Source organism: Ursus maritimus, unplaced genomic scaffold (assembly GCF_017311325.1).
Source record: "Ursus maritimus isolate PB19 unplaced genomic scaffold, ASM1731132v1 scaffold_16, whole genome shotgun sequence".
NCBI classification, from domain to species: Eukaryota; Metazoa; Chordata; class Mammalia; order Carnivora; family Ursidae; genus Ursus; species Ursus maritimus.
Genome location: NW_024424008.1, coordinates 43,793,731 through 43,815,090, shown reverse-complemented (window position 1 = coordinate 43,815,090; position 21,360 = coordinate 43,793,731).

Here is a 21,360-nt window from a genome sequence, read left to right as displayed (position 1 = left end):
ACTTCAACTCCCCAACCATGAAACTCTAAAGTGTCCCCAGGCTCCGTCACTGGGCCCCCTTTCAAGTGATCACACGTACTTACTGATCGTATCCAGTCTTATGGCTTCAGAAGCCATTTACAGACCAACTACTCTCAGATGTGCACCTGTATACAGTGGGCGTTTCTCCAACTCCAGACTTGTATATTCAATGGCCAGCTTAACATCCCTATGTGGATGTCTATAGGCAACTCAAACTGAATACGTCCAGTACCATGTCATTGCTTTGACAACCTCTCCTGATATTACTTCAAGTCTTCAAGTCCCTCAGTTTTTCCCAACTCAGAAAATGACCATTCCATTCTCCTGTTTGCTCAAACCAAAAACCTAGAATTCATCCTCATCTCCTCTCTTTCTTCCGCACTCCATTTATAATCTATCAGCTAACCCTGTGGGTTCTATCTATAAAATATACCCAGAATCTGAGCACTTCTACTGTGACCACCCTGGTCCAAGTTCCCATCCTCTCTCTCATGAATTATTGCAATTACCTCCTTATTGCTCAGTCATTACCACATTAATGCTGCATAACCCATCCCAAAGTCAGAGATTTTAAACATTTACTTTTTCTCACGAGTCCGTGGATCAGTAGCACCTTACTCGAGGTAGACTGGACTCCAGGCTGGAGATCAGGTGCAGATCCACTGTAAGCTGAAGGTTTGTGGGTTGACTGGGGAAGGTTGGCTTCGGGCTGGGAGCCCAGGGGTCAACTGTAATACCTCTGCCTCATGTGTCCTACTCAGAGCCCACGCTGAAAACGCTACCCAAAGCATGTTCTGCTCGTGGTAGTCACAGAAGCACAAGCAGGAAAAACCAACATAGAATATTTCAAGCTTTTGCCCATATCACTTCCCCTGACATCCCACTGACCAACGAAAATCACTTGACTGAGCCCAAAGACGAGGTGAGAAAATACACTACTTACAATGCAACCATAGCAATGACCTCATATATGCATAATAGTACTACAGGGTAGTGAAGAATTGTGAAGAATCAATAATTCCATCTACCACAGTCTGCTCTCTTAGTTATAATTATTTGCATCCCTTTCACATGCAAAACAAGTCACTCCTATCCCAAGACCTCTAAAAGATCCATCAAATCCTTAAAATCCTGGATCTATATCAGGTCCAGATAGGGCTGTTCTTGAACCTATGGATTAAGAGAGCAAATATTTTCTTCTCATATACCCAACATGCAAAAAATGATGGGCAGTGACAATATAACCACCAAAAAAAAAAAAAAAATACTCTCATTCAAAAAATAAAACAATGAAGCAAAGAGGAGCCACTGGTCCATAACAATTATGAAATCCCACTGAGTGAGGATTGTCAGGTTCCTTTATTTGGGAAAAAGGAATAATTTTCCATGATTAGGCACAGGTTCTGCTCTCTAAGAATGGCTTTCCAGTCTATTCATAAGTCTTGGTTCTTCAGTCTAGAAAATTATTCTTTTTCCATTATCTTCCTTAGTCACTTGGAACGGGCATTGCTGAATACGTCTTTCTTGGTGAATAAGTGGATTTCTCAACCTGATTCCTGCCTGTAGAAAATTAAGAACCCAAATTTCCGTTCACATCTTGCACATCTTTAGTCTCTTTTAGTTGTTGGTAATGCTTTTGTCAATAGACTTTTCTTTAAAACTTTTTGTGAGTTTTCTGTGTTTGACTCTAGTCAACATGAGCCAAAAGCTGCACCCATAGTTTCTTTCAAGATATGCCTCCCCCTCTCTCTCTAGATTTAATTATATTAAAAAGAGTGAAGAATTGGAACCAATATTTCAATATACTAAAGCCTCATAACTGTCACAACTAGTCTCCCTACTTCCACCCTTTTCCCTTTTCAACACAGCAGCCAGAATGTCCTATTATAGTTTAAGTCATACCTTGTCACTCCTCTGCTTCAAATTTCCAATGACTTCTCATCTCACTCAGCATAAAAGCTAAAGTCTCCATAATGGTCTACAAAGTTCTACGCAGGTCTTGCCACCTGTTACCTCTCTAACTCTTTTCCCTTATCAACTTGTCTCCATGTTTCTGAACACCATCTAATGAATGTATCTTGTTTACCACCCACTTCCTCCTACTAAAATATATGTTCCGTGAGGATAGAGATTGGTTATTTTGTTCACTGCCTAGTGCCTCCATTACATGCCACAGAAAAGAGTAAACTGTTTCTAGTGGCTCATGCCGAAGTGGGAGGAGAAGGGGGAAGAGATATTTATCTTCTTCCATCAAATTAGCTCCAATTAGGTTATCCGTCCATCCCTGAATGAATCACTGAGACCAGGGGGAAAAAATATACTAACTGACTCATACCTATCACCATCAGCGTCCACTCCTGGGAGTAGAGGGTCAATTCTGCCCCAAAACCTGCTTGAAATTCAGAGAACTTTGAAGTCCCTTCTAGGAAATAGAGTAATATTGTCAGGAGGAAAGGATAGTGGATGCTGGGCAGGCAACCAACAAATAGCCACCACGATATTTTAATCACCACATGGCTTCACATTACACTGTGCTGTTTATTAAATTATTTGCCAAAACCAAACACTAGGGAAGTATCAAAAATGAAAGGAAAAACTAAAAACAACAGATGAGGGGCTCATAAACATGAGGGGATCTGAATAGCTTGCCACAGAAATTGCAACGGTAATGGTACTCCTTGGAGTTGTGCAATCCTGACAGGGGAATCTCCCAAGAGAAAGAGCTTTGGAGTCTAGGAGAGCATGAAAAAGCACGTGGGAGAGAAGGAACTTAAACCGTTTTTAAAATATATGCAAAATTTTGTTCTGTGGGAGGCTAAGTGTGAGAGTTTGTGGCCATGAGTTTTTCATAAAACATTCTTAAAAACAGTGTACCTGTAGAAAAGGAGTTTCTGTCAAGATCATTAGTCAATCCTTTTTAAGAAACTAAGTCCAACATAATAATCTGGAGGGATGGGCTCTCTGTTGCACTGTGATAGGGAGCTCAGTCAGTATCTGTGAGTGAGAGATGAGCCCGAGATAAGACCCCGAATTGTTGCTGCCATTCTGTCTCTAAACATGACATCATCCACTTTGCGGTTGGTGTTAAAGCAAACTCAACAGTGACTTCCTTAATTTCTCAATAAAAGTAACCCAGTAGTTTCTCTATACCTCAAGCTAACTTGAGTTTTCTAATATTTGGAAACATTTCAGCAGGCATCATATTTTCTCCAAAGTGGGTTTTGTCCTATGAAATTATTCCCGTGTTCTTGGTTTACGGGAGGGAGGGGAGGTTAAAAGAACCAAGTACTAATTTCCTACATGGAGCTCTAGTGGCCTAAGAATATTTCTAAAGGGTAGGTTAAAACATAAGACTAGGACTTTGGCTCTTTGTTTTTAGTCTGATTTTCCCTCTCCCATCTGTAATGAACATATAATGGCCCATTTTGTACGAATTTATGATGGTGATAAACATATCCAATCTGAAGTGCTTTTTACAAATACAGCTACTGGGATTGACAACCACTTATATCTGTGAAGCTCTCAGAAGAGAGTGGACATGAAAAATGTGATACTTCAAAATATAAAAATACTTTTATGAATAAAATCTGCTTGAGAGTATGCAATCTCTATTGTATAGAGACAAAATATAAAAGTCTGCTGAGCAGTGATGTTATTGTAACTAAAATCTCAAGAGTCTCCACATTCATTGCCAAATACTTTGGCACAGGACTGTCAGCACTCCAAAACCAAGAGATCACCACAGGAAGAAACACACCATCCCAACGGGGTCAGCGATGATGGAAAAGGTACAAAAGTCTACCACCATTCTATCCTTGAAGACACCTGTCTCAGAGGCTTCTGACCAAAAACTCAGGCATTTTATACCATTGAAATTATATTATTAAGAAGCAGGGTTCAGTTTGATAAACCAGGCATTAAGCCAATTTTGGAAGCTGCCAGAAAGACTTGTTTTTGAAATCCTTGAGACAATTGAAAACATGCTTGCCTGGAGAAATAAGCAATTAGAAGGGAAACATGATCACTGACTGCAGTGCTATCCCCACAATGAGTTTAGAGTCACCTGCTTTTAGATTGTTCGAGTCATGTAATGAAGACTGTGGTGTGCTGCCCAGACCTGCCTCCACCCCCACCCCAGGTTTTCAGGACCAAAGGCTACTTCCATTCTAGAAAATGCCCTCAGCATGAGGGAACTGCTTCCCCCTAGGCCGCACCCTCCCCGGAGACAGCTTGCGTGGGATGATTCCAGCGGTACAAGGCATGGCCCCTTGCCTCGGAGTGAGACAGCTGTGCAGGGCCGGCCCAGCTCTCAGCCGTACGATTGGCTGAGCCTCTGTTGCGACTTCAGCTCAGTTCAACTTCCTCCTCCATCCAGTCCTGCTTCCCTGCCGTCCTTACAGCTATTGTTCAATAAATCACCTCTGCTCAAACTCTCAAAACCATCAGTCCCATAAACCATTACCAAGGAACCTGACCTACGACAGTTTACTTGAAAGTCTCTGGCATACCTGCACATGTATAAGCTCTTTGCTTCCTCTAATGTCATCTGTACAAAAATGCCAAGATGGGCATACCGGCTGATCAGGGGCTAATCTATAACAGAAAAATATGCATTTCTATTTCTTCTCTAAGTGAACTATAGTTACCAAAATTCCAATAATGGTGCTGTGTGCTGAACTGTGTTTCCTCCAAAATTGCTGTGTTGAGGCCCTAACCCTCAATGTGATCATATTTGGATATGGGGCCTTTGGGAGATACTTAGGTTTAGATAAAGTAATGAGAGCAGGGTCCTTATGGTGAAATTAGTGCCCTAATAAGAAGAGACCTCAGAGATACATCTCTCTCCCCCCCCCACCTCTTCTCTCCATTATAATGGAAAAGCTAGGGGCGCCTGGGTGACTCAGATGGTTAAGCATCTGCCTTCTGCTCATGGCTCACGTCCTGATCCCAGGGTCCTTGGATCAAGCCCCTCTTGGGCTCCCTGCTGAGCGGGGAGCCTACTTCTCCCTCTCCCTCTACTGCTCTCACTGCTTATGTGCTCTCTATCTCTCTCTCTCTGTCAATTAAATAAATAAAATCTTTTTAAAAAGATTTTATATAATAAAGTATAATATAATGGAAGAGCTCATAGTGAGCTCTTGATTCATTGGTTAATTATCAAGTATTATAATGGGAGAACATGGCAATGGTCATTGAACTGCCACTTTGAGCCTCAGATCAGATTTTTCCGGGGGTGGCCATTTCTTGACTATCGAGTATCACTTCCATCTTCCCATTAGCACCTAGCTTTTCTGTTTGATTTCTACGCTTCACTAACACAGACCAAAAGTTGAACCAGCTCTAGAGATAAGTCCAGATTGGCTTAAGCCCAGTAGCAACTTCTATCATTGTTTCAGACCAGACATGTGATGTAGGCCCATCTAATTAAGTGAGAAGCTCTCAACTGAGGGTGATTTCACCCCCCAGGAGAATTTTGGCAATGTCTGGAGCCATTTTTGCGTGTCCCAGTCCAGGGTGGAGAGGAATGGTATTGGTATCGAATGGGTAGAAGCCACGGCTGCTTCTTCTCATCCTACAATACTCAAGACAGACACCCCCCAACAAAGAATTATCTAGCCCAAATGTCACTGAATTAGAGATAAAACTGTCCTGTAGCTGCAAGAGAGAACACGCTTTAAAATAAAGCTGATCTAGTGGGAAGTAGGTCGAAAAGACAGAAAGACACTGTATCTGGTCAGTGACCTACTCGATGACCTGCTGAAGTCCAAACGCTTTCCACTTGTATGACCCCATTAATCCCCTTTATTTTTTTTAACTTTTTAGTAATCCTCTTTATTTCCAGTAGTTTTCAGCTGTAACTGGTATTCTTCTAAACTCATCGCTCCTGCATAAAAGAATAGGAAGGAGAAATGCGGACATAAAGAAAAAGGAAAAAAGAGGTAAGAGCACAAGACAGTGAGTAAAGGCATCAGCAGCTAGAGCCACATAGAGCGACAGAGAAAGCCAACATGCTGCTGTCCACCGGCTGGGGCTTTTGACCCGCTGGTTGGGATTTACTGGAATTAACATTGTAGAGGATGAAAATCTATAAATCATGATCCTTTCCTCAAGGGAACATAGAGATTTATCAAAAAGATAAGACATACAAAGAATACAGGAAAGATAGGAAAAGGATTTTTAAAATATAACACAAAAAGCACACACCATAAAAGAAACATCTGATAAATATGATCACATTAAAATTTAAACTTTCATGTATCAAAAAACACCATAAGCAAAGTGAAAAACACAGCACAGAATGAGAGGAGATATTTGCAATTCAAAATGCATAAAATTAACAAAGGGTTAGTATCCAGAATATAACTTCTACTCAGTATAAAAACTTGCAAGGAAATGGTACACTAAATTCATGATAGTGATTATTGTGGAGAATTGAAGAGAATAGGATTGAAGAAGGGGGCCAAAAGGATCTCAAGTTTATACATGTTTTATTTAAAAAAAAAAAACCTGGAGTAAGACAATGAATGAATGCAAATAAGACAATTTAATAAAGCTTGGTGGTAGGAACATGCATGTTTTTTATATTAGCCTCTATTCTTCCCTATATGTTTCAAATACATTTTGCCAAAAAAGGTATGAATTCCTCCAAATCATTAAGGAAAAAAATTAGGGAAATGGGCAACTAGATGAGCAGAAAAGGAAATCCAGGTCCAGCAAACATATGCGGCTCCTCCCCAACAAGGGAAACGTAGATTAAACAAGGGAGAGGTATGATTTCTCATTCGGAGATTGGCAAAACTTACAAATAGATGCCGTACAGCCACTGGAACTCATACTGCTCTTGGGAATGCTTGCACATTGGCACACGGGCAAAGAAACTTGTTGACAATAAGCATACTTGTTATTGTTTATGGAGGTCAGTATATAATACACCATATTTCTCCTTTGTCAGTGGGTCTCTTAAACTCTGACAATAAGGGCCATTCAGGAGAGACTTCAAGGCTGCTGGAGGAGGATGGCACATGTCCCTTTCTTCTTCTGCGTTTTTTTTTCAAGATATTATTTATTTATTTAAGAGAGAGAGAGAGTGCACAAGTGGGGGGAGGAGCAGAGGGAGAGGGTGCAGCAGACTCCCCGCAGAGCAGGGAGCCCAACACGGAGCTCTATCCCTGGACCCCAAGATCACGACCTGAGCCAAAGGCAGATACTTAACCAATGGAGCCACCCGGGTGCCCTGGCACGTGCTCTTTTCTGTTTAACTTCTCGTTGGCTTCCTATGCCTGTTTCTATCACTCAAGGCTGCTTCGTCCCCACCACCAGGGCAAAGGTTCAGAAACAACTGAATCCAGCTTTCCAGGACTCATAGCTGGCCTCACCATGTGGCCCCAGAGACGCCAGCTCCAGCCAAGTGTTCTTCCTCAGATGACTGAGTTTCCGCTCTGGGCCCTCTCACTAAGTTTCTAACTTTTAGTCATTCCGAATTCCTCTCTTTGTCCTGCAAGCCTAGGAACTTCCTGCAATTTCCATCTCCATAACAGCTGAGTTTTCAACTCTAGCTTTTTAGGTAACAATTCTTTATACCTGATTAACATTCTTTATATTGAATTCTATTAAAATAAGTATAGTGGTTTTTATGCCCTAATTAGATCATGACTCATTCAGATAGGAAGGAAAAGATCAGATTTTTTTTTCACTTAGAATGGTGGATTGGAGACTTCTGGATTACAATGGAAGACTGAACACAGGCATCCAATTCTGTATCATCCAGAAACCCCATTCAAGTAACAGCAAATGAATTTTTTTTTAATGAAAATGTTGTTAGTGCAATAGGGACTGAGACAAAAATCAACAAGTTTTGGAAATCGGAAACCAGATTCAGCAGAACCGAAAGAGCCAAAACCCAAACCCAAAGTGAGGAAGGCTGAGCGTCAAGATTATGTACACGACAAAATTCCTAAAAGGTACAGAAATCGGCAGTATTGGTGAAGTTAGCACAGGATCTAGAGGGAAAAGGGAAAAGGCCAAATAAAATCGAGTAAAAGCCGTCTGAGCAGCCATTAGCCCCTTAGGTTCATTTTCCCACTCCATGCCACCAAGAACCTGCCCCCACCCCCATTCTAGCAGAAACCTAGAGGTTTACAGTCCAGAGAGACTAGAACAGCCTCCAGACTGGGAGCTACCAGGCCCATTTGAGGACAGAAACACCATGCCCAAAGAAGGCTCTAAGGTGACCATGGCCATACTGAATTGTGAATCCAGAGACTTCCAGCCTTCTTTCCCAGTCACCACCCCCTCCCCCCCCCAAAAAAAAACAGGTAGAAAGATCCTAACCTAACACAGGAGATTGGAAGGTCCTTCTCTGAAAGACTGGACCAAAATAATTGACATTAGGGGTTCTCAACCAATAGCCCATCAAATCACGTTGACACTCAAAGCCAACAAGACTGCCCATGTGATGGCACGATCCAACCAGTTTTCCAGTTCCTCGTTCTCGAATAAAACCATTCTTGATCAGCCAAGGATTATGAGACATAGACTGTGGGCAAAGCCTCTAACATAGAAACAGATTTTTTTAATTAAATTAAATTAACTTTGTGAGACAGACTATACAGGGAGAAGAAATCGCAAAAATATATATATATCATTGATACTCTCAGGGAGGAAGATATTACATTCCATTTTTAAAAAGAAGAAGCATTCAGAAAATTTTAAAAAGAGCTCTAGGAAATATCAAACTTGATAGTAGAATCTCAAAACTCAATGGAGTTTGGCAGTTCCCCAGAAAGTTAAACACAGAATTGCCATATGACCCAGCAATTCCACCTCTAGGTACATACATACCCAAAAGACCTGAAAACATATGTTTACACCAAAACTTGTACATAAATGTCCATAGCAGCATTATTCATAGTAGCACAGCAGTGGAAACGACCCAAATGTCCATCAACAACTGATGGGTAAACAAGATGTGGTATAGCCATACGATGGAATATTATTCTGCCATAAAAAGGAAAGAAGTATTGGGGTACCTGGGTGGCTCAGTCAGTTAAGTGTCCAACTCTTAATTTCAGCTCAGGTCATGATCTCAGGGGTCGTGGGATCAAGTCCTCTCCCTCTGCCCCTCCCCTTGCTCATTCTCTCTCCCTCTCTCTCTCTGTCCTCTAAAGTAAATAAATAAATAAATCTTAAAAACAAAAAGGAGTGGAGTATTATTACATGCTACAGAATGGATGAGCCTTAAAAATATATATATGCTAGGTGAAAGAAACCAGACACAAAAAGCCACATGTTGTATGATTCCATTTATAGGAAATGTCCAGAACAGGTAAATCCATAAAAACAGAACGGTGGCTAATGATTTCCAGGGGATGGGGGTAAGAGGGACTCGGGAGTAACTGCTAATAGGTACAGAGAGGTTAGAAATGCTCTGATCTTCTTGGGATGTTAGAAATGTCCTGGAATTTGATAGTGGTGATTGGTATACAACACAGTGAATATACTAAGAATCACTGAAGCATACACTTTAAAGTAGTGAATCATATGTTTTGTGAGGCATATCTCAATTTTAAATGCTATTAAAATAAAATTCAATAGAAGGATTGAAGGTAAAGTTTGGGGAAATCTCCAAGAAGGAAGGGTAAAAAGACAAAGATGGAAAATAGGAGAAAATTAGAAATTTAGGGGAAAAGGGAGCAGGAAAACAGAATAGGGTAAATTATCGATGAAATAATTCTAGGAACGTTTCCAGAACTAAAGGCACCGTTTCGAGATTGAAAAGATTCTATGAGTATCTAGAACAATGAATAAAAGTAAATCCACTGCCAAGCACATGGAGAAAATTTGTGAATATTTAAGGACAATAAGAAGACTCTACTAATTTTGAGAGATTAAAAGAGAGGTTTCTCAAGAGCTATACTGCACTGGAAATTTCTTCGAATTTCTGAAAGAAATTACTCTGTATCTCACCAAACTATCATACACATATAAGGATAAAGTAAAGACATTTTCAGACATGCAAAGTGTGTCAGATATTTTCCATTTTCCTTTCCAGCCCTTCACCCTGCTTTTTGAACTAAGAGAATTTTTTTAAAAGATTTTATTAATTTATTTGAGAGAGAGCACGTGTGAGTGAGGGGAGGAGCAGAGGGAGAGGGACAAGCAGACTCCCTGCTGAGTGCAGAGCCTGATGCAGGGCTCTATCCCACAACCCTGAGATCATGACATGAGTGGAAACCAAGATTTGGGCACTTAACTGAGCCACCCAGATGCCCCTGCATTAGGAGAATTTTTTAAATGATCTTCATCAATGGTTTCCTTTGCCTTCTAGGTTTGATAGTGAGAGACATCAGCAGGAGGTCAGAGGTCAGAGGTCAGGAGAGCAAGGGAATGATATCTATTCCCTTTGCCTTCCTCCTTGGTTTCTATGAATTGTCTACATCTCTCTACCAAAAACCTGCTCTTGTCAAACATCCTGTCTTGTAGCTACACTCTCCGGTGCTAGTAGGTTCTTCCTCCCCTTTATCCTTTAAGCCTACCATCAACATCTCTGAGGTACTGCCCCACTTCTTACTGGTGTTTATTTACTCTGGTGTACCAGCTAGCTATTGCTGTACTAGTCTACATACCCACCTCTTCAAAGTCCAATGTCCTAGAAGAACCATTCGTTCTCATAAATCTGTGGTTCAGCTTGAACTTGCTGATGAAGGCTGGGCTCGGCTGGACATGTTGACTTCATGCTCTGGTAGCTAGAGCAGCAATGCTGATTCTCACCGTAGGTCTATAGGATACTTGGACCAACTCTGTTCCACGTGTCTCTCATCCTCCTTGGGCTAGTATGTATATTTCCATCATGGTAATGACAGAGGCTCATAAGAACATACAAAAACATGTGGGGGGCGCCTGGGTGGCTCAGTTGGTTAAGCATCTGCCTTCAGCTCAGGTCATGATCTCGGGGTCCTGGGATTAAGCCCCACATCAGGCTCCCCACTCAGCGGGGAGTCTGTTTCTCCCTCTCCATCTGTGCCCCACCCTGCTCATGTGCTCTCTCGCGCTCTCTCTCTCAAATAAATAAATATTTTTTTAAACACGTGATTTTTTAAAACACGTGATTCCTTTTAAGGCCTAAGCTTGGAGCTGGCATCCTCTCATTTCTACTCATATGTCATTGGCCGTAAAGTCACATGAGCAAGTCCAAAGACATGAGGTAAGGAAGTATACTCCACCCCTCATGAGAACATGAAAGGGTATGGACAGAGATAGGGATGAAGAATTGAGCTCTACTCAATCTAGCATCCCTGCGCTAAGCTTTACAAATAGCCACTGAATTAAACCCACCTCAATGACATTACTGGAGTGTGCCACATGTTGCCTTCTAGACTCTAAACTGATGTAAGAATAGATACCAGAAAGGACCCAGATAACAGTCCTCAAAACAGGATTCTGATATTCTATTGCTCAGAACATTACCTATGGTAATCCATTTTCCAATAAGGGCATTCAGTGACATCACAGTGACTCAACCTATAAGGTGGCAAGGAATGAAGTGCAGGTGGAGGACAATGGAAATCAAGTTACTGTGGTACTTAGTCTCCATGGTGACAATCGTGATTATAAAGACTGTGGCTGGCTGCTTCTGATGGCTCCCCAGAGAGTAAATAGTGAAAAGGACATATTGAGAGCCTCTTAATACCCAACTCAGAACCAGGTAGAAGATCAGAAAGTGTCTATGGTAGCTCTAAAGATCTCCATGTCCTGTAGTCTCTGAATTGGTATGGATGAAGACCAAGTCTAGAAAATAATTTTAATGGTTAATTAAATACAGTTAAATACTCAAATCCTTCAGTTTCAGTCTCTTAGAATAAGCTCAGGGAGCTGATGGGAAGGAAGTGGGGCTCCAAGATATAGATGGACACATTTATGTAGACATGATGGGACTGAGAATTGAATGCACGAAACCTGCTAAACCTCCCTGAATGTCCTGCAATCCTTTTCCCACTGAATAAAAACTTTTCAGTGACTGCACCAAAGAAATTCAGTTCCCCACAGGACTCACCTCCACTATCCTCATTGCTTCCAGATCCTCAAGGAAAGTTAAAGAGCAGCATCGTTGAGACTGTAAAGTACCAGCCCTGGGCCTTGAGGAGAGGGACTACGTGCCAAAAGAGTTGCGAAACTTCAGGAGTCCGAAGAGCATGTATTTAAGTGGATTCTAAGTTTGTTAGACCAAGAAGAACATATCTTAAGACTTGATTAGCTAAATTTTTGAAAATGGCTGCACAACTGGGAATTAGGTTTTAATGTTATGGTTTGAGCACTTGGGAAGTGGCATTACTAGACAAGTAAGTTGGCCAATCTCAACTATAGGCTACAGCCAGTAAGATCAAAATGTCAGAACTTCTCTGGCGTTCTACAGATGGAGAAAGAAGTCTAAATGCTACAGAATACGAGAATGTTAAAATGGATCTGTTATACGCAACCAGCTCAACCACCCCCTATCGCTATTCCCTCAGAAAGTCCCAGAGGATGCTCTGTTCTTCAGAGCATTAAGAAATTAGCTGAATTAAATTAATCCTAAAACCTGAAATCCTCTGTTGGATCACTAACCAGAGTGTGTTTATGAAATTCAGGTAAAAAAATGGAGTTTTTGTCCAAGTCCTGTGGGACCACAGATCAATTTCATAGTTTGCAGTCTTAGAAGGTATACTTTGAATAGATATACTTAGTAACTGGAAGAATCTTCATTTTGGTTCCCTGACCCACCGGGTGAGGTCTATTATGGTCGGAAGGGAGAACCGAGTAGAAGGCCCTAGAAATGTCCCACCCCAACCCATCCCCCCGCCCCCCACCAAACTAGCAATCCAAAGGCAAATCCAGCATCCTGAAAGAATTACAGAGTTAGTGCCACCATTAAAACTTGAAAGAGGCAGAGGTGTGATTCCAATCACATCTCCGTTTAACTTCCTTCCTGGCTCTTGCAAAAGCCAGATGGTCCTGGGGACTAGCTATAGACTAGCACACACTTAATCAGTGGTACCATTTACAGCCAACTCTGCACGTGGTTACTTGTTGCAGCAACACAACAGAGCCCTTGGAAGCTGCTATGCAGACACTAAATTAACAAATTCTCCCCACTTTCCATTCCTAACACCAAAAATAATCAGAAGCAATTTAACTTCATGTGGCAGGGACAACAGTACACTTTCACTGCTGATGTTCCTTCTCTTTGTCATCCTATGGTCTTGGAGAAACCTCGATTCTCTTGATATCTTATAGAACATCATACTAGTCTCTTATACTCTTACCATGACAGAAAACACAAGGGTTTACCGTATCAGTGAAGTGCCTAAGGATCTAGTGGCCTAGCTCATGTCAAGATATGCTCTCTAAAGGAAAAGGCAATTGGTTGCATCTACCCATAAGAAAAAGAGGCACAATACTTAGCAGGACTCTTTGGGTTTTTGCAGCAACGTATAGTACATATCCTACTCATTTATCAGGAAACTCATAATGAGGCTGTCAGTTTTGAGCTAGGTCTAAACAAGGAAAGACTTTGCAACAGGTTGCTGAACAAGATATACTTCCACTTCTAATTGTATAGGGCAATGCTGACTACGGGTAAGTGAACGGGGCCCGTGGGGCACACTCCACGAGGATTACTTTGCACAGCAATGGTCAAGGAAGGTTTCTTGGGGGAAGAAGAGGTCCAGGATCATATGTTGGAGAGAAGCATGAGTCCATTCCAGTCAGCTAAAAAGCTTGTGTATTTCCATTTCGCTTTGTTTCAAAAACCCCGATCTCAGGAAGAAGTACCATTCCTAAATTGGAGAGCTCAGAGATTCCTGTCCTCTGGTGACGCAACCAGGATTATGAATCATGGGCTCCCTTCTAGCCAAGTTCCTCCAAACCCCAGTGTAATAGTATGAGTGTTTTAAAGTAAGTCTTTGCCACCAACACCATCTCTGTTGATACGCCCATACCGGGAGGTGACCCAAAATGGGGAAAAATGAATGTCGTATCCCTGGGTAAATCTTCACAGGATAGTGGCTATAGCCACTCTTACCTGATATATTTATTCAAGGCTAATTTTTTTAAATTGTTTTCCATTCTAGAATGACTGTCTCTTAGAGGTGGTTTCTCTCTGGAACTCTTCCCTAAGGGTCCCCAAATCGGCCCAGAGGCCAGAGGCAAGGGGAAGAGTGGGAAAGGGCGCCCTGTCTCGTTCTGCCTTCCCTCTGGCTTTGGTGAGGTTGGAAACACGCGGCACCGCGCACCCAGCTCCTTGACCGCCAGGACTCCAGGCGAGTCCAGGGAGCAGCCAGAGAATCCTTGGAGAGAATCCGGGTGTCATCGGTGAGACCCGCAGAAAGGAATCTTGAGACCCCAGCTGCCGTCCACCCCCGGCACCGATGTGCCCTCGCCCCCATCTCTAGGGGAGACAAACTGTGTCGGAAGCAGGCGTCTGCCACTCAGTCCTGTGACGGCTGAGGAGGCGGGCCAGGGCGTAGTAAATATTTGGCAACCGTAGCAGCTGCCCCAAAGGGAATGGAGAAGAGAAGGATCCAGAGAGCAACATGGAGGCCCAGGCGAGCCCGAGCATTGTTCTAGCCCCTGCTGCGGGGGGAAAAAGGAACGGGCTTCCGAATACCTGCCCTCTGTCGGAGCAGCTGCCCCCTCCCCGTCCCCCGACAGGCGCGCAGCGACGCGCAGGGGGCCGCCGCCCGGGACCAGCCCAGCGCCAGGGCGTGGGGACAGCTGGGGGCGGGGGCGGCGGCCGTCAGGCTGCCGGGAGGCGGGGCGGCGGCGCGCCCACTCGGGCGGCGGTGCCCTTTGTGCAGGGGAGCCGCTCCGGGGCCGGGAGGCTGCCGGGGGAGTTGCAGGCAGCGCGATGATTGGTTTCTCCGCCACCACACGGTTGTTAGCGGTGGTGTTTTTATTGCCGCGGTTCAGCGCTTGCCAGCGCCTCGCCTCCCCCGGCGGGGCTCGCAGGCTCTCTCGGGCTCCCGGGCCGCCCGCCGTCCCTCCCTCCAGCAGACGCCGGGACCGCGGCCCCCGGGCTGGGCTCCCGCTTCCGCCTCCTCTCCCCCGCGGTCCCCGTGCCCAGGAGCGCGCAGCCGGGGAGGGGGCAGGCGCCAGGCTAAGGTACTAATTGTATTAACGAAAATGGCAAATACACATCCTTCCCATCTGGCAGCACAAAAGGAGAGGCTGTGGGAATGCAATTACCCACTACAGGAGAGAGTAAAATATTTGTCAGGTTTAGCAATGAAATTAATATCCCCAATTACTAGAACTTCACTAATGAGATGAATACGAATTGCCTTTCCTGGACCCAGAAGGAAGAACCTGTCGCATAAAACCCGAAGTGCGTTTTTTCCGGGCAGGAATGTCTTGCCGTTGAGACAGGCGTACTCCTCCGTCTGAGCACTCGGGTTGTGAAGCTGGAGCCGACGGTCTGATTGTTGGTGACGCACACCCTGACATTACAAACTGGGGTTTTGGGGGGGGGGGGATGTCCATCTGGAGCATGTGCTCCTGGGACTCCAGAGGGCTCTGGACAAGCCCCAGACACGCATTACAAGATGGCCAAGCCCCCCCACGCACCCACGCACCCCTGGCCCACCCAGTCGCTTTGCCATGCCACCAGCGCGCCTTGCAGGGCCGCCTGCAACAAATGGTTGTAGCCAGATATTTCTGCAATTTCCGACATTTTTTTTTCTTCATGAAATTTGTATATAGCAAAAGCTGGGTTTGCTTTAGGCAGAGCATATGCTTCGTATTTATTGGAATAAGTTTTCTGGTTCCTTAGCATTCTGTTCACTGATATTCCGTATGTTAAAAATATCTCTGCTTTTTCCCCTGATACTCGGTAGTAGGCAGCCACAGTTTTCCTCTATAGTTTTTCTGGGTAGAAACCAGAATCTGCTCTCCACAGCCCGGGGGAGTATTCTATACCTTAGGAGAGGGATGACCTGATTTCCCACCCATGACGAGAAATACGATTTTCTTACTCTCCACCAGGCTCGCAAGGGCAAGGTTATCAGGCAGCCTGATTCCAGGGAGCGAAGACCCCGATTTTAGAAAGGAAAAAGTTAAGGCCAAACACTTAGGGGTTCTGGAATTCGATTTTCTCTTGCAGGTCTGTAGTGTTTCATGTAGGAAGCATAAAGAAGGGGATCCGAACACTTCAATGAGTGGGGGACTCAAGGAGATTGATAATAAACTCAGGAGGGGCACTATTCCCAGGAGGAGAGGGCTATCATCCCCTTGGGACCTCACATGCTGAGCCCACGGCTATAACAGCCTCTGTGATTTCCTAGAGGTCCAGTGGGGAGGCCATCTTCCCTGTTGAGTCCCCAGGAGACACAGGAACTACCATTTCAGCAATGGGAAATTGATTTTTACGACAACTCCAGCAATAAGTGAATAAGCCAGAACTATCCACACTTGAAAAACAGTTTTTGGAGTTAAGAGAGTGAAATCAATATCCAAACTCATATGTGTGTGTGTATATATATACATAATATACACATAAGATACATAATATACACACACATAATGTGTGTGTGTGTGTGTTTGAGAGAGAGGGAGAGAGAAACAGAGAGAGGAGACAGAGAAAGACAGCCAGAGAGAGAGACAGAGATGCAGAGAGAGACAGAGAATGACATGGTTGGGTGGGGCTGAGGAGAGAGGAAAGAACAAACCCCACTCGGAGCAGACTCCAGTTGAATGTGCCCCGCATCTGCTGGGAGAATGGATAGAGGATGGAGTTGCCAAGGCCACGGCCATTCATCTACTGGCTCCAACAGCCCCTCAGAGACCTTCTGGGAAGACCCGGCTCCTCAGAACCCATTGACATGAATGCCTGCAGTTTGTTGCCCTGTCTGAGCCAGGAGGCTGTCCAGAGCTACATGTCATGGCTTCGTAGACCCACTAGCAAATTAGGCGCCCAACCTGGACCCTGACCTGTCTTCTCTGGGCCTGGCCTCAAAGAGATTCTGGAAGCAGACCGAACTCATGAACTCCTTGTGTTTCAAATATTCTTTCATAAGCTGATTATCTTTCATTTAAAATGCCTTTTCTAACATAAACGACCCGTTTGTTCACTCACCTGACGCTTGTTTATTGAGTACCCGCTCGACCAGATGCTGGGGACACAATGGGGACATAGAGCTACAATCTCAGGTCAATCCGTAAAAACCGATTCAATCGGTAATAAAGGCACACTAATTTTTGTGTGTGGGAGAATTACATTCTGAGCTCCATCTTGGGCTACCTGGAAAATAGCATTCCTTGCCTTGGCAATAGCAGTTGGAGCTCCCACCTGGTCCCTGAGCAACTGCAACCATAAGTAAGAAGTGCTGAAACCAGTATCTGTTGCGCACCGACCGTCTGGCTGGCTGTGCTTGCGCTTTACAGACATCGATGGGATATGGCTCCATGAGACAGACACAATTGCTCTCATTTTACCGATAAAGAATCCAACTCTCAGAACTAAGTAAAGTTGCTTGAGGTCGTACAGCTAGTGACTAAGCTAGAATTTGAGCCCAGGCTGCTGACACCAAAGCCCATGTTCCTTCTTCTGTTCATCCACTCAGTGGCTCAGTTGGGGCTTTGGCCCAGAAAGGTGGGGCGGCTTGGAAAGGTGAGGACCGAAGGTCCTGGGCTCTGACCGTGGTGCGCCACGGGGCCACAGGGACGTAGAGCGTGCAGGGGTATAGATGATTCCTCTGTCAAAATCAAGCTGTGATGACACCAGCCACTTTCCCTGACGTGGCTTGTGGCTGTTCCGTGCCGTGCGATCTACCCTGAAATCCTCAAGACTGACCATGTATTCAAGTTCCCAAGACTCAAGTGGAACTAAGAACCCTTTCCTTCCAACGTGTTTTCTAGGGAGATGCTGCTGGAGACAGGCGGGAGGAAGCCAGAGCGTGAGTAATGAAAGAGTTGCTTATGTAATGGGAAGCCACCCCGTCCAGGCCACAAGGACCTCTCTGGGAGTCAGGGAGCCCGAATTCCAGAGTTCTGTTCCAGGATCTACTGCACTTGGACCTGTCCCTTTGAGCAAATCGCCCACACGTTCTCCAGTTTTCCCCCATGTAACTTTGATGGGGGGGGGGGAATGCTCTTCCTCCCATTTCCCACTGAGAGGCCCCCAGGAATGCCTGCAGCATCAGGAGCCGTGTGGCAATTTGAGTGACATCCTTTCCTTTCTAACCCCCAGCCACAGCCTCTCACCTCCAGATGCTAACTTTCCCATGGTACTCCGCAGGGTGGTGGCCCCCATTTGTCTCTCAAATGTCTTTAGACTTATTTGATGTACCTAAGACGTCTTCTCCCCCAGGGCCCCCGTAAGGGTTATCATGGCTTCTAATTATCAAGCTGCGTGCAAAGGAACACCAACGGCAACTTCGACTTAAAATGGAATGAGTCTCAGCCTAGATACCTGTTTTCTAGTTACCACTTCTGCCACTAATGAGATCTCTGTCTTGGGGAAGTCGCTTACATCTCTGGAACTCAGCTCCTTCATTCGTAGCAGAAGGGGATCAAGCCGGCTGTCTCTGAGAGTCTTTGTGTTTGCTGGTTTTGATCCCCTTCCCCAAGAATTGCGATCATCTTCTAGAGGTATCCTCCACTTCCTGAAAGCTCGCCTTATGCCACTTCGCTCGTACAAAAGACGTACAGTAATGGTACCTGTTTTCGCTCACTGAAAGAAATCCAAAGAGGATTTCTGCTTTAATGACACAAGGTGAGGGGCGCCTGGGTGGCTTAGTCATTAAGCATCTGCCTTGGGCTCAGGGCGTGATCCCGGCGTTCTGGATCGAGCCCCACATCAGGCTTCTCCGCTGGGAGCCTGCTTCTTCCTCTCCCACTCCCCCTGTTTGTGTTCCCTCTCTCTCTGGCTGTCTCTGTCAAATAAATAAATAAAATCTTAAAAAAAAAATGACACAAGGTGAAAAGTGAAAATAGTATTGGCGTGTGTTTGTCCCAAAGAGGCAATGTGCACACCCGCTCCCCCAAACACTGAGAACGGCCCCACCAGAGCTTCGAACCGTGTCTGTGAGCAGCTGTGCTTGATCTTGATTTATTTCATGAGTCCATTTGCAAGATGTACCCTAAGATATCAGAAAGGCCCGAGAGAGAGGTTATTTTTGGGGTCTGCAACTGTTAAAAAATTTTCCATATAAATTAATGGTAATTGGTTCTTCATTTTATATCATTTTGATTTAGGAATGGTTTCATAGGAACGCTCTGCTTTTGGGTAGCAGGGGAAACCTTCCTTCCTTTTATTTCATAACCTCAGGAATGGCAAGACTCCAGGCGTTGCTTCCCTAATCGTATACCTAGTTAGTCCCCAACCTGTCAGGTTCTGAGAAGCACCTTTCCAACCACTGCCATCAGATGTCTTAAACTCAAGCTGCTGCCTGTCTTCCCTACTCTGGCACCTGCTCCCCAGGACCTCTGCCCCCATCCAGTTCCTGGAGAGTTTCTTCTGCACAGCAGGTGCCTGCCCACCAGACAGCCGCTCTCTGAAGTTAGAGGGCGAAGCTGGAAGAGGAGACTCGCTCCTTGCCCAGCCGCCCGCACCCCAGCCTCAGGACAGCTTTGCTTTGCTCCACACGCCCTGCGTGGGTTGGCTCCTGTTGCTAGGAGAACCTGACCATTTGCATTTCCTGCTGTTTTTATTTTAGCTTAGCAGCCGCACTGCTGCAGGAACACAGAGTATTTTAAGAAAGACAGAAAAGGGAAGGGTGAGGGGAGCACCTAGCATGGGACCTCCTTCCCAAAGGCCTCCCAAACACTCAGGCCAGGGGGACACCCATCCCAGACGCCGGCCCCACCCAGGCCTCTTGCTTCCTCTCCCAGTCCTGACACCTTCACAGGCACCTACCTGCAAGCCCTATAGGAACAAAACAATAGTCTTCTTCCAGAAAAAGATGGAGCCTTGTACTCAACCTAACACACAGAGTACCAGTTTCCCCATCTTTAAACAAAGAAAAACACTTCTAGATTCCCATAGGGATTTCCAACTCTGTCAAAACACCTCATCTCCAAAGATGAGTCGTGTTTCCTCCTTTCACTTGCCCCTTCTCTCCAGGCCTGCCTTAAAGACGGAGCCTTGTTTTTGCCTTCAAGTCCTCCCAGAAAGCAGTGTTACCAACCTCTTTTGGGGTTCCCAACCCCGATTCCAATGGTGGGGGGTGGGGAGTGGGGAGAGGTCCCACACACACTACACCAAGCAATTCTCAGAGAACCTGCTGGTATCTAAGAATTCAGTTCCGACACTAACTACCCAGAGATAACATCAAGTTACCCTGTGGTTAAGGGTTCAGTCCTACTAGACTGCCCCCATCCCCCACATCTGATGCCAGTCACCAGCCCCAGGCTGTCACCTTTGCTTCTGACCCACCAACTACAGATTGGAGGCTCCAAAGGCCTCCTCCTTAGATTTGATGAATTTGCTCGAGCAGCTCGCCGAACTCCTGGAAACACTTACTGACACTTCCCAGTGTATTAAAGGACATGATAAAGAACGATGCAAATCAACAGCCAAATGAGGAGATGCTTAGAGTGAGGTCCCGAACAAAGGAGCTCTGTCCTCATGGAGGTTAGGGCCCTACTCGGTTGCATGTGGAAGCATTCTGGTTCCCCAAGCATGGAAGCTCTCCTAAAAAGAGGAGGCTTCATTACACAGTCACGATTGACTAAGTATTGCCTCTTGGCTGATTCAATCTCCAAGCCCTCTCTGCTCTCAGAGGTTGGTTGGAGGAGGGAGACTGAAAGTTCCAACCCTTTAACTGCAAGGTTGGTCCTCCTGGCAACCAGCCCCCACCCTTGGGTGGGGTCCAATAGTCACCTGCATTAGTAACGAAATACCCATTTCACCTTCATGGCTCTGAAATGTTTTCAGAAACTGTGGATGAAGTCCAAATATATCTGATAAATACATTTTGGTCATTTGAACGATGAAAAAATATATATATTATAAATCATTATATTATAAATCATTATATTGAACCTTCCCAGATCCCCTTTTGTTCAATGAATCTCTCCCTCCCTGTTCTAAAAATACCTGCATCTTCTCACCATTTCTTGTGTTTCAGATCAGTAACCTATTCTTCCGTCTCACCCACTAGACTGTTGAACGCCCAGAAGCCAGTATATTTGCAATTTTTTTAATCCCCTTCTTCCCTCTAGAATATTTGTTCACCATAAATGCTCATTAACACTTTAAAGTTTGTTCATCCCCATCAAACATCTATTGAGCCCTACCAAGACTTGTACACCATAAGTAATCATGAACCATTCTCTATCAGTTAGGAGCTCTTGGACCCGTGGAAG